The sequence below is a fragment of the Meleagris gallopavo genome, chromosome 1, assembly GCF_000146605.3.
Source record: "Meleagris gallopavo isolate NT-WF06-2002-E0010 breed Aviagen turkey brand Nicholas breeding stock chromosome 1, Turkey_5.1, whole genome shotgun sequence".
NCBI lineage: Eukaryota > Metazoa > Chordata > Aves > Galliformes > Phasianidae > Meleagris > Meleagris gallopavo.
Window position 1 is genome coordinate 101,892,300 of NC_015011.2, and position 14,855 is coordinate 101,907,154.

Below are 14,855 nucleotides of genomic sequence, written 5' to 3' on the forward strand. Positions count from 1 at the left end.
GCTGCAAATACAGGCAATGCTCTCACAAATAACAGGCTGTCAGACTTTCAGATATGCCTCTCAATTAGTATGTGCATACATTTTCCACACGCTGGGATCAAATGACCTTTGTAAATGTGGCTTGCCAATACAGTTGTTTGCATATTTCCAACAGTGATCTCTGAATGCTATTTGACTTGTTAATCCTACACTCAAGGGTTACCCATTTGGTAAGTTCCACTCAAGCAAATATTCCGCTAAGTCTGACCTCACACAGGTCTGACCTGTGTGAGGTCAGACTTCCTCCTTCCCTCCTTCCTTCCTTCCCTCCTTCCCTCCTTCCCTCCTTCTCTCCTTCCCTCCTTCCTTTTTCAATGAAGCTACTCACAATTCTCCACCCTACATGAAAATTAACTCCCATTCAGATTGGATCAAGAGGATCACTGCCCTCTCCCTCCCATCCTCACACAGCCTGCCTTCCCTCATTCTGTGCCTTTTTCCAACAAACTGCCATAAATGGAAACTTTTGCCTCCTTCCAAACCCCTCCTCACTCACTTTTTAAACAAGTTAGGGTGCTTCAGAGGCTTTGAGGATAGAGATCCACAAAAAGTTGTAGCTATTTCAGGGGCAGACTCACTAGCACTTTCCTTTGAAATGATCTTCTGCTGGGGATTACTATCTAATGCACCTGGAACTACATTAGTTTGTTCAGGCTCTTGGTTTATCTGAAAATCATTTTCCAGTAATCTTATGTACACCATCTGGCTAAACATCCTGTGAGGAGCAGCCGCTGTGCAGAGAAGGAAGCTCTCTCTGCCCCAGGCCGTTGCTAAGCAGCTCAAGTAGTAACAACAAACTCATTGATGCCTTCTTCTGTGCCAGCCTGGGGCTGGGCATGGCCACGCAGCCACCAGTCTCCAGTGAGTTATGAGAAATTCTTATACCATGCCTCCAATTGTCAAAACAACCTATTTTCTATTTTTATTTTTTTTCCTATAGCGATTATTTTTGGTTAGCAGGATGCATCGTCTTTAGCCACAGCAAGTCATGGGTTGCTCCTAAAATTAGATGGGAACAAATGTGAAGCTCCTTCCTGGCAGCCCAGGTGGTTGCCTCTGCACAGCTCATAAGCATGGGACCATGCTTTGACTGGCAAACTCCTGCCAGCAGCTTCCCACTGAAATGAATTCTGCTGAGATCTTGCTCATTAATCTCTGGGACGCTGCAGGTGCATTTATTAATGCAAGAGCCCCATGTTCCAATGCTGTGATCCTTTTTGACACGTTAAGCCATTTTTAATTTGCTCTCATCATCTCCTGCCTCTCTAACAGGCATTAGATAACTCTGGGGTCCTAAACAAGCTGCTGTGATTTAGGCAGAAAGCAGGTGAGTTATTAATCTTATGCAAATGCCTGTTTAATTTTCAGGGATTTTGGCACCATTGTAAGTACTGGAAGTCATGGACTACAAAGAGAAAAGGTAATTTCCTGTTTGTTTAATTGATCTTCTGTAACTTTTCTCCTGGCTGGTAAAGCTAGGTAATGGAATTTGCAATGTAAAATCATTATTAGAAGTGCCAGTATGACATTTGATTAATCCAGTCTATTTAGGCTTAATAGGACATACTTGACTTATGTTCTGAAAGTAAAATCACCTGCTATTTCCCCTCCTGCTTCTTAAGTATATTTATAAATATCCCTAATGTTATTATACATGGACCTATTTCTTCATGCATTATTACTAGGAAGCGATAACTCCTCCAAAAGTGTTATCTAAAAGGTTTCTAAAAAGAGGAAGCTTTTGGCCTGTGCAGTGTCCAAACATTCTCTGAGGTGACCGATGCCCTTCTGACTTTCCTTCAGGTTGAGGAGGGCCAGCTCTGGTCGCTTCTCAAATGGCAGATTTTCAGGAGAAACCCAGCACCTGCTGATGACTAGGAGCCAACACTGTTCTCATTCATCCTGGAATCAATTTTCTGCAGTGCAAGTTCTTGGATAAAACCGAAAATAACAGTACTTCTGACTGTTCAGGGAAAATAAAGGCTTCTTGTCATTTCTTTTCAGTGCAGTCATTCTCAAAGCCACGGCCAGATACAATTCATGGAAGATGTTTTCTTTCCACTCACCTCTTCCTGTGTCATTTCTATTAGATACAGCATCTTTTTGCTCTCTCCAGATCAAGCAACAGTTAAAAAATCTTGTTAATTACGGCAAGTATTGTTTTAGCTCAACAACAAACAAGCCTATTTCCTCTTACAAAGTGTTTTAGATTGAAAACAACACTCTTTGAGCAAGGTATAACTATTGCAAGTGACGTATGTTGTACAATCTGGGTTACTTTACAGAAATCTTTTTTGTAATTGTGTTCAAGAAATTACTCTGTCCCTGGTTTTGTTTCATTTTACTCTAATTACTGTAACTTCTATTTCCGTCATAGTAACAATAAGAGCGATCATATCCATTTAATTTGATCATTTATGTTCCATTGCAGTGACCAAAACAGGCAGCCTACTACTTCGTGTTATCATTCGTTACATCTTACTGAATCAGGCTTTCAAATGAAAGCAATTGTAAACACATGTGAAATGATACTTTTTATGCCACAAAGTGTTATGAAAAAGCTTTTAAACCACAGTTTTTTCAAGGTAAAAATCAGCTCCTTAGTCTTTGTTTTTACCTCTTCTATGCCTCACAGCCTGACTTTTATTTGTAAGTCAAAACTTTAAGGAACACTGGATGCTGTGAGCTTTAAAAACAAAATCGTATTCTGGAGTAAGTTTCAAACAAGGTTTTATTCACATAGAATGCATTTAAATGCTTCCCACTATGCATCTATAGGGGATAGGACTATCTACAAGGATAATGCTGAAACAAAACAAATCAGGACTGATTTTTAAGTAGAATTTTAAAAAATAGTTATTTAAAACAAAGTAACTTCGGAAACCTATGATCTGACTGGTAGACCAGAAATGTTTGGGTTTTTTTGCTTTTTAAACAGGAGGTGTTACAAGCATTTGTTACCGCCGCTGAGAAGTGGTCTTTGTGGAGATGCTAAAGCCTCTGCCTTCCTCTTTCATCAGTGATGTCATAACTTATGAGTTTACCCCAATTTTTAAAACATCAAAATGAACACTCTTCAAACTTTTTTCTATCAAAACCATTGGCCTGAATTTTGGCTTTTCTGAAGCTTTGTTTTCCAGTGAGTAAGTGATTCATCCTCTCCTTCCTTCCTCCTGACAATCTTGTCTTTTGTCTGCAGCGCTTACAAAATGAACTTCTGATTCCTTTTTATGCAATCAGTAGCCAGATGGTGGCTGGACAAGAAGCAGCCTGATTTACCTCAGAATGTTACTAAACTTCCCCAGCTGCTATGGAGGGGGAGTGTTCCTTTTGAAGGAAGCGTAGCTACAATGAAGCAGCAAGTTGGCTGTAGATGGGTGTTTATGTAGAAATCTAATATTTGACTGTGCTTCCACAGGCAAGGAACATAGTTTTGGGGGCATGGTTAGTGGGCATAGAGGTGATGGACTGTTGGTTGGATTAGATGATCTTAGTGGTTTTTTCCAAACTTAATGGTTCTATGATTCTATGAAAACAAAATCTTTGGATGCAGCTCAGTCACAGAATCATAGAATATCACAAGTTGAAAGAGACCTGTGATGATCATCTGTTAAACTCTATCCCCTAGAGAGAGTAAAACACTGGTGTCCTTGCATGAGGAATTGATGAGAAGTCGCCTGGAAGGCAGCACACAGTTCTTGTCAGCTATATTACAGAAAAGATGTGAGGAGATGGCTCACCAGGATGCTCAGGAGGTGGAAAATCTATCTCCTGAGTGGAGAATAGATGAGAAAGGCTGGATCACAAACCGAAATAATGGCAGCAAAGGAATAAGATTTCTCCTTCTAAAACAAGTTTTTGGTGGCAGAGAAGAGTGTAAAATACAGGGAGGACAAAATTGGCACATGGACAAGTAGATATGAAGCAGTCATGAATAAATCTAAGACAGAGATGGAAATAAGACTGTGGAGCAGGCTGCCACCATGACTGGCTGGCTCTTGTTCACAGATTAAATGACAAGTTAGTAAAGGGGTGCAGAGGAAAAGAAAAACAACTCACTCTTCCCCCACTTGCCTCTCCCTCCAAGAAAACGATTTTGTTTGAGATAGGGGTGAGGGGGAGCAGGAGCAGGAAGAAGTGCCTGCTCAGGATTCCTGGCCACTCTTCAGGGGAAGAGAAGCCACATTTGTATAGTCTCATCATTCAACTGGCAATGACAGGCAATGATTTCCAGGCTCTTCCCTCTCCTTTTTGTGACTATTTAAAAACTGTTTGTGTTGGTTTGAGGGTATTTTATTATACAGAGAATAGGTGTATTTGACAAGACTTAAACATGAATTGCTGCTGTGCTCTCTGAAATATCTGATAATGGGCACAGTTCTAAACAGCGCTTTGCTTAGGTGACTCTGCTTGTTTCTGCTGAGAAGTTTTCTGCTCTCTAGTTTGTTTATCATTATTATATCTCGTCTTGCCTGATGCATTCAATGGTTCGTAAATGCAACTTTCGTTTTGTGGTTAGTTGTGCTGTGGATGTTAATAAATTGCCCTCCAGTCACACTGCATTTTCTTTCTGCAGAGTGAGCCTTCTCTTTTGCACACAGAAGCAGTTATTATATATTCCATTTTGCAGTACAAACTTGTGGAAGATGAATCTTCAAGCACCTCACTAATGAGCTTAGACTCACCTTACATTGTGTGCTGCACAAACAGGCCAGAATAAAGCCATTTTCTTTTCTTACATCCTACCTTTCTGGATAGCAGTGCTTCCAAAGTACTGCCTCTATAATACCCCTGTAATTCCATTATATTATGTTTACTTTACCAGTTTAATAGTCGTCCTTATGTAAATGCTGTGCTAAGTCTTTGAATGCATTTTTGATTCTCTAAAACAGCTCTTGGTATTTCTGCAGTACATTTCTTCAGCTGAAATAAGGATGCTGGATTTTGTAAGGATTTTTCTTGAAAACTGAGGTAGTGAATCTCATTCTGAGTATGTAAATATTGGTTAGTTGAAGCTTAAGCTTGAAAAAGATTAGAGACATTTAATTAGTTTAAATTATTATATTTCATGCTGCAATGTAGCAAATTAGATTAGATAAGCTTAACATTTCAAAATTACATCAATGATTGCATACATTTTATTAATATTATAATCTTTAATCACAGATCCTTCAAGATACTAATAATTCTCTAATCCATCAGTGACTTTAACATTATTATTTAAAACCATAATCACTTCTAAGATTTTAATTTAGTTTTATGATATAGGAAATATCTATTTCTCAGAAAAAGAGAAAGTACATATAGTTCAGAGATTTCTTTTAAATTTTTGAATTAATAAAATGACTGTTTTGCATTAATGGTTAACCAGAACCAGCTGCAATGGTTTCTTTTTTTGACTGAGCTTAAAAGAAGAAGCTGCTTTGTTCAATTTTAGCTTATTCTCCCATCAAAGATGGGCTTGGCAGAGCCAGATATCTGTTAGTGTCATGTCATCACTCCAAATTCACAGAAAATGCTGCCTTGAAAGAAGTTTGTGATGTTAATATGCAAACAAAGTGAAATAATTCAGGCACATATGTTCAAATGAGGGCAGAGTTTGCAATGAGTGCAGGGCCATTGTTTTTACAGTGAGATTTCTTCATTCATTCCCAGAAAGGCTAAGGCTGAAGGAGCTTAAGAAGAATAGAAAGATGAGTATGGGAGTATCAGTTATTAGTGGTTTCTCACAGATGGAGACTAGCATAGCCTGAGTGAATCAGAGATCTTTATCTCTGGTCTTCACCACAAGGTTTTATAGAGAGCTGTCCATGTTCGCATGGCACACAACACCCCTCAGCCATTCTCCCAAACCATTCACTTTCAAAGGGACACATCCAAGCTTTCACCTTTGATAGACAAGAGTCTTTGGGAAGAAGATCTTATTTTCATAGTTTCATTTCAGTTTGCACCACACCTCACAAGCAGAGCATTGCAGTGATACAGGATACAGCTACACATTCTCGCTCATCTGAGCCCATGGGCTGAGATTTACATATTTAACAGATTATAGCATCTATTGTATCTAATCCACGTGTAAGACTCCAAAGTACTTCCGCAGGGGAACTGAATACCCTGGGCTATGTGATTTGGATCGAGCTGTTAAAGAACAGCTGACATTAAAGCTAGAAACTAGCAGGTGGCGGCTGACCAGCCTCACGTACCTTCAAAAGCCAATTCAAAACTGCAACACTGACTGCTCTAATCTTCTTAATCCTAAAGCCTGGACAACCTGGAGGAGTGATGAGGACTTTGCCTTGTTACAGTGAGATGGGACTGCTCTGAAGAGCTGTGTCTCCAAGGCTAAATTTCAGTATCTCTCACCAGGACTACGTTCCTCTGAAAAGCTTTGCCTTAAAACACTATCTCACTTCAGAGCTTCAGTTTGTGAGGATACTTCTATCATTTCCCAAGTGCATTTCCCTATGTTGTACTTGAATTCATTTTGCCTAGGTGTTATGTGTAAGAAGAGAACTCCTGACATCGTGCTCACCTTGGTGAGGGAACTGATGGGGGATATGGGAGTGGGAAAACTCAGGAGAAGCAGAGACCATTGTGTGCTTGAAGGATATTTTAGCATAAAAGGAATGGAAAAAAGAATGGGCGAAACCTGATTTCAAAGAGTAAAATCAAAGCATTAGAAGATTTAAACATGAAAAGCAAAAAAAATTTTCAGCCATCCAGATTTGTACAGTTTTATCCTTCACTTGCCGTTTTGCCACTCTGTTATGCAAGTAGAACTACAGAAAATTCCATGGTTTCATTCTCAGAATTGTCTACTGATAAAGTCCAGCAAAGGATGCTTCTTGCTAAGGGAAGATGGGTAGCATTAAGAAGACATCACTCAGTGCTGGACAACATAAGTCCTATTCACAGCACATTACGCAATAGAACTCCTTACTGCTGTGGAACACAAAGCCACTTACTGCTTGGTTGATTTATCATAGCTTCCCAAGATACTCAAGGCAATTAAGAGTTTATACTGCACGACTTCTTACTGTTGTCTTTATATGTCATTTTAATGCTAAACTTTTCTGTCAAAATCAGAATTAGCCATATGCTTTAATGATTTGCTTCAGAATTTTGGTTCCCCAGTTCATCCCTGGATGAACTTTAAAATGAAACAGAAAATTGAATGCATCCATAGGAGACAGAATCAGAATATCTTCTGTCTCATGGAATTCACGGAGGATGGTCAAAAAGTATTGTGGAGCTGAAATTGTTCATACTTGCAAAATTTCTCCTCTTTCAGGGACATTTTCTTAATTATACTAATTTTTCAAACATATCTTCATTTTTACAAGAAGTTTCCTTTTCAAACATTTGTTAAAAGAAAGATAATTGCAATTGGAAAGCAGAAAAATGAAAAGAACTTTAATTATGCATTATAATAACAAATATGTTCTAGTTCAGGTGAGCTAGACCAATTATATATGATTAGTGATTGGAAACAATTGGTGCTTCTGCATTTCCTTTTGGGTCTCCTGACCTCTTATGGCGAATATTCTGCTATCTGTCTTTCCCTGCTGCTCAAGACAGATCAAACGTTTTAATTTATAGAGCCCTTTGGAAATATTCTTTCTGTCTGCAAAGAAACGAGCTTTACTGAATTTGATCAGCATTTGCGGCATGCTCACAAAAGGGAAGAATGCTTCCTTGTAGCTCTTGTTAAACTGCACATGGCCTAAATCTAAGAAAAATCTATTGGACTCATAATGTCTTTCCTATATATCTCATTTTGTATCTAAAAGATAGATAAATTTAAATGTGTATTTAAATTCTATTTAGTCGTTAGGCAAAGTTGAATAAGTGTGTCTACTAAAATGTAAAGTTGCATATACAATACTATAGCCAAAATCAAACACTGACAGCTTTTGGCTCTGAAGTGAATGTTACAGTGATCTTAGTGCTTCAACTGAGCCTCAAGTCTCCTCCACACCAGTTATTGCATGAACTGTCTGAGAGTAACCAACAACTTCATAATCAGTCAGGGAAAAAGTAGAAGATATGGCACAGAATGAAAGCCCAAAGACCGAAGAATTCACTGAAATTCAGTGGTGTTTCATTCAGCTTGGCATAGATCAGATTCTGCTGAGAAAATGATCAGAGTCTGGTTACACTGGATCTCATGGCCATGGAGTTGTAACTGCAGCTCCTCAAAACAGAGGTTCACAATTGTGTCATGGAATATGGCTGCAGCATTGCCAGCTTGAAGAACTTACTGAGCATTTCTCATCCAGAAAGTGTTTCAAAAGACAAAGCAAAAAGTGCACCTTTTAAAAGGACACACAAGGTGACGCAGCATTCGATTTCTTGTGGTAATGTTGACATAACATTAGAGAAAGTAATTAGAAGTCTTATTAAAAAGTAAGTTGCCTTTAATACATCCTTCACTTTCCTCTGGCTGCAGCACACGATTGCCAATGTTTACTTTTGCTTAGTGCTTCTGAGAAGGTCTTTAATCCAGCACCTAAGTCATTTGGGATATGATGTTTCAGAATACCTTCTTGAGTACAGACATATAAGAAGTGCACCATGTCAGAATAAATCACCAGAAGCTCTAGTAAGTAAAACACTTGTTTTACTGAAGCTTTAATGTAAATGTTGATAATTCACATTTTGAATCTGTTTGAAATGGGTTATAAAAATGGACCAAAGCCATGTAATTGCTCTGTCTCTCTTATTTCATATTGTATTTTTCTTCAAAATATGCTTTTTCTACCCAAAAAAAAACTCAGCCAAGGCTCTGGCAGTGTATCTGAGTTCTTCCCCAGCATCAGCAGAAAGATATTCTGCAGGTAATATAATATTTTGTAACTCCATTACTTTCAGACTGTGCCTTTGGAAAAACCTATGCAAACTCCCTCAAATCTAATGAAGCTGTACATCACTGGGCTCACTTTGAAGGTAATAAGGTTGCACATAGTGACCTGAGGGCATAATTTGGCTGCTTATACTGATGATGAGTGAGAAGAAAGAAATGCCCTTAAGTCTCAGAATCCACAGGGAAGAGGTTAGGATAGGAAAGTGCAATTTTATTCTGGGTACCTCTGATACAAAATCAAGGGGAACAGTAAGTACAGATCTCTGCAGTAACTCTTGGTCACATCTTTAGGTAAAGCTTAATTCTGAGTCTATTTACGTATCAGAGAATTAGTGACATTTTAATTCATAATCAAATTAACTGCGATCATCCTTACCACGGAAAAAAACGCCACTCAGACGAGAAGAATATGTGTGGAGGCACAGCAGAGGTGCTCTCACTAAGAAAACGTGTGGAATGGATGACGCATCTAAGAGCCCAATCACTTTTTTCGTTGGTAACAACAAATATAATCAATGACACCACCTTTCACAGCCAGTAGGACCAAATGAGCTGGAAAGAAGAGAGGGTGGATGAAAAAATCCTATAGGTTTTCTTGGCCTTTTTCTCTTAACTCCCCTCAAAGGTGTTTGCACAGAAAACTACATTTGCATTCCAGATATCTGCAGTGAGAACATTAAGCCTTACTTTCCCAGTGGCAACTGATGAAACAGTGAGTGCTGCATCTTACCGTACGCTGTTAGGAAAACACTGATTAATACTTTCACACCAGCAGGCTTGGGATTTAGTAGAGACTAAAAGGTAACTGCCTCTCATGCACGTTTTGCGTTTATTTTCAACTAGAGCTAATCAAAGCAAAACTGTCTATAGAAAATGAGGATTCATGTTAAAACTTTGCATACAAAAACAATGACAATACAGAGCATGTGGGAGATAAAGAGTGAGAAAAGATGAAGAGTGAGAAAAGAATATATGCATGTTGCTTATCTAATGGTGGGGGGAGAAAAGAGGCAGTTCTTAAAATGTCCACTGACCAACTCTACTGCCATTCTTCTTTCACATTTAATGTTCCTCTTTCTTCCATCACTTTGCCTGATGAAAATTAGTGGCAGCCATTTCCTTAGGCAGTAATAGGGAGGTAATAGAAATGCTAGCATAACTGATTTTCTCACAGTTTCCAGATGTATACTTCTCAGAAACCGTACCAGGTGATTGCTATATACAGCAGTATGCATCTTAATTCCCTTGAAAAAAATACTTATCACACTATGAGAACCTAATCAGTAATATTTGCCATCCAGACATAGACTCCCACAGAGGTATCTAGAGGTCACTCTTAACGGGTGTTTCTCACAAAATCTGCTCTCTGTAGGTTCAGGAACCCCGCGCTGTTCATCCCTTGACATTTTAATTTTTCCATTGTGCATAGGCAGTACAGTGTGATGGTCTGCATCATTTCTTAGGACACAGTCTGAAATATTACAAAAAGCTTGAGTTGTGATTTGGCATCACCTCCTCAGCAACTACTTCTCTAGCTCAGAAGTCCTGCACCATGGTCTCTGAAGCACACCTGTCCCCTCAGTCTCCTCTTTTGTTGTTTCCCATGAAAGGGTTTTAAAAGGTTTTTTTTACTTCAACTAATCAAGTGGCTTGAGAAGTTCTGAAGGTCAGCCAGAGGTACAGGAAAAATCAGTGTTTCCTTTATGTTATATAAGTGCACACAGAAAAATGGTTTCTATCCCCAGCGCTTACAGCCTAAGCAGGCAAAAGTGAATAACAAAACGACCAACCTTTATAGTGTATCTCAAATCTTTCTCTGGAAAAACAAAACAAAACAAAACAGAACTATTTTTCAGTTTCTTTTTCTCTTACAATGCACTTAATCCTATTCTCTGTATATTTGCTTGCTGAAATGGAAATCAGAGACCAGAATTAAAAGCACACTCTGTCAGTGCACTGGATTGTGCAGAACTGAGAGGTAGGTAGCCACTTAATCCTGGCTTTGCTTGCACACAGGGGATCAGTGAAGGACCTATGCACCAGGGTCCTATTTTGGGGCTTTATGTTTTGTTCTGACATTATTTCAAACAGTGCAGGATGCCAGATTGTACCAACTGCCTTCAAATCTAGGGCAAGCGGAGCATCCTATCTTTAACATGCCCTAGAAATGGTGAAATTTAAAGGTTGTGTAGAATTTAATACAAAGGAGTTCAGTGAACTTAATGAATGTTGAATAGCATGTCCTTTCTCCAAGAATAGATACAACCTTTGCAAGACATAAATACTTACTACAGTGAAAGATAATTAATATCACTGCCTTTAAGCAGGAATTATTCAACCATGCTTCTCATGTTCTTGAGAATTTTAGTTCAGAGGGGGAAGATGAATGATGGACTGTAACATGGCATCTAGGACGGAGAACCATATTTAAATACTCCCACAAGTAGGAAAGATATCAAAGATGTCATGACATTCAATAAGGTTCAGTGCTGGGTCCTGCACTTGGAAGTGGCAGAGTCAGAGGTGTTTAAAAGATGTGGAGATGTGGCAGTAATGATCTGCAGATGGAACTGGATAGCTGAAGTTGATAATTGAACTTAATAAAATTGAAGAACTTTTCCAGTTTAGATGATGGTAGGCAGACAGTTGAACTGGATGATCTTGAAGGTCTTTTCCAACCTTGGTGATTCTATGATTCTATGATTCTATTCTACGTTTCTACAAAACTGAAAGAAATCACTGTTACTCCAGCTTCCATGGTTGAAGTTGTAAGCCTCACAAGAATTATATATTGAGAAAAGGTAACAGTTTATAGTCAGCAGTAGCAATTCCATTTCAAATTATTCTATCTGATGTGTTATATGAGATTGTAGCTATTATCTAGCTATGCACCGGTAGTTATTATTTATTAGTTTCAAAATACATGTCTTACCAGACTGAAAAGTACTGGTTTTCTCTGAGCTTGAGCCTGCACAAAGAAGGCTATTTACACATTTCAGAGAAAGCCTACAATGAACAGTCCTACAGTCTGTTTAAAATTCATCACCTGAGCAGTGTGATTCTTGTCTTCTTGTGAAAACAAAAGTAAAAACCAGATGAGGAATACTGCAGCAAAAGTTTATGTGTGTGTTAGTGTTTCATCTGAGATATTTTCCAGTTTTTCTTTCTCAGTTACTTCAGATTCCTTTATGCTTCACTATTTTACCATAGATAAATCATCAGCCTGTATGTCTTTTATTATTATTATTACTGCTACCAGAAAAATCTTGAGTTTAGGAGAAACAAAATAATAATTTTGCAATATTGTCACAGCACACTTAGAACAAAACAAACATTTTTGTTATGATCCTGGAAGAGCAAGTAATCACTAAGCATGGTGGGCAGAAGGATTCACTCAAAAAAGTGAGCTTTAAAAAGCATAGACAAAATGAGATTTCAAATTCAGCAGAGGCTCAGAAGATGCATTCAGCAGGAACTGAATCTTTTAAGTCAAAACTGAGATCTGTTCCCACTGCGTCCTAGCATGAGATCAAGTCCTGGATCCTTATCTCACATCAATATGTAATGACTCTTTGAGATGTCAGTGTTGAGATGTAAATTGGCACAGCTTTACTAGTTTTTGGTGCATGGTGGTGATTTAAATGCACTGACATTCCGATGATCCTAAGTCTTGCAATACATAAACATGGACAGATGATCTGAGGAAGCAACTTTAGTTCAATAGTTTTCTCCTTCCCTGCAGCTTGCAGACAGCAGCTGCTCACAGAGCCAAATGCAAGTGTTCATCACGGTAATCCCTTTGACTCCCCAGTAGATAAGACTGTTAGTGTTTGTAGGATGAAGCTGCTAGGGAGTTTACTACTTTATAATTTGGTAAAACTAAATTACTGTTTTGAAGAATTTGGGTCTTTGGTGGAGACAGGCTTTCATGAGCTGTAGTAGAAATCTTCCACCAGTCTCGCAGTGGAAAGTCTCAACCAGTTGGCACAGAGCTACACTGTCCTTATTCTCTACTATAGCAGTGCCACTGAATAGCATTTCACTCATCCTAAATGATGAGTCTGCCACCCAAGCAGAAACACAATGAGCTGATGCAGATGAATTTCTGAAGCACGTGAGGACCTCTTTGCCATGGAAGGCTGCCGGATAGCACTCCACTGAGCACGCTGTCAGATATGAATTATGCACTGACACTTTACTCCCACATCATTATACCTTTCATTCTGCTGTGTCTGCACAGATAGGATTGATTCACACATCATACACTGTAGCATTCGTAATGGAAGAAGACTGGAAACGTTTACACAGTGAGAAAAGGGAACTTGAATGAGTATACATTTGGTATAACCTTATTATTGGTTGGTCCTCTGGTTTCTAATGGGGCATGAAATGCCATCAGAAAGCTTTTTGCTTTTGTCAAAATATTCCCTGTTTAGATAATACTTCAGAAGTAGGCACTGCAGACCTGATGCAAACTGTCTACTTGCATATGGCCTAGCAAGAGTGGGAAAAAAACATGTTTTGAATTTTGGAATATACTGCTTTCCAGAACCATGTTTTATAACAGGCCTGCCATCCATTCAGAACCATCATTTGAGACATCTTGCAGTACAGAATGATCTCATCCAGTAAATTAATCAGAACAAAAATGCTGCATATCAGCAGTGTCATTATGTGCCTGTAACACAGTGCATTGTTTTTCAGAAAAGAATAGACACTGAAAAATAATCTGCAGATTTTTTGTCTCAGGATATTACATTTCTCAGCCAATCTTTTGTTTCTTCACCTGTACACTCAAGAGAGGATCCAAAATATGTATCAGGCGAGCTGGCACAAACACCTGAATGAGATGTTAAAACAGCATTAATTATCAATTTCTCTCTATCAATCCACATGAAAGTGGACCCATCTGAAAATGAGATAAGGTAACACAGAGGTTTAAAAGAGGCTTTACGCATAGAAATAAGCAGCCTCTGCATGAGGATATCAATCCATACTTGTTTAAGGATATGATGAGTTACTTTAGCCTAGTCTCTGATCTTTATCTCTCCTCTTTGCCCCAGGATTGTGAGGAAAATGAACAAACAAACAAACAAATTTTGGAAAAGGTATTTATATTCTGTATACACTCTTGCCCATAGAGACTTGCACTGTCACAAGGCAAAGATGCAAAGAAATCTGATTACTGAATCCTGTCCCTTGGAGAATTGTTAATGAAAACACAACAGTAAGAGCTTTGGTTCATGCCCAAATCCTTCTGAAGTACATCGTAGTAGTTACCTGCCACCTAGCAAAGCCACATGTAGTTTCAGAACAATAATGTTTTTCATTTTAAAGTGTTCAAAAACTGTATCAGAATTATAAAGTGCAAAGATTTCTGTGGCCTTTTGATTAGGCCCATAACATCTCAGGAAATGTTTAATTATTTCAGTGTTTGCGTCTACTCAAAATTCACCACGTATTGACTTCTACATTTCAATTCCATTCACATTGAAAGTGACACAGGATTAGCTCAGATCATCAAGAACATCAGTTCAGGGTAGTTCATACATAATTACATTTTAATTAATTCTGATAATTTGGAAACTGGTTTTTATTTTTATTTTTAAATGTGATGTCAATTCATGAATTTATTAACATAGAAATATTCCTTATCATAACACTGCAATAAGCAATTCATTTTTAAGGTTTAATTTGAATATTTTTTATCAATAGATTTTTTGAGTACAGACAGATCTGATACTTGTACATTTCACTTTTCCACTTTTCGCAGTAAACACAAGGTGAGAGAAACTGCCCACATTGCAATGTTTGTGATAAGAACATAAGGAAGAGATTGGTCTTGTGGCTTACTCATTTTTCCATGTTCCTTAGAGAAAGGAATAAAATCAGATAGGAAATACATGTGAGAAAAAATAATCTTTCATCACTATTTTCATTTTCGTTCCAAAAT

The 14,855-nt window shown here is 38.2% G+C and overlaps 1 long non-coding RNA gene across 1 annotated transcript; it reads left to right on the forward strand.

Moving 5' to 3' along the window:
- Positions 1–284: 284 nt before the first annotated feature.
- Positions 285–2,047, forward strand: LOC109365629. Its single transcript, XR_002111342.1, has 3 exons — positions 285–900; positions 1,408–1,459; positions 1,843–2,047. It is a non-coding gene; the product is annotated as an uncharacterized LOC109365629 (long non-coding RNA).
- The last annotated feature ends 12,808 nt before the right edge of the window (positions 2,048–14,855 follow it).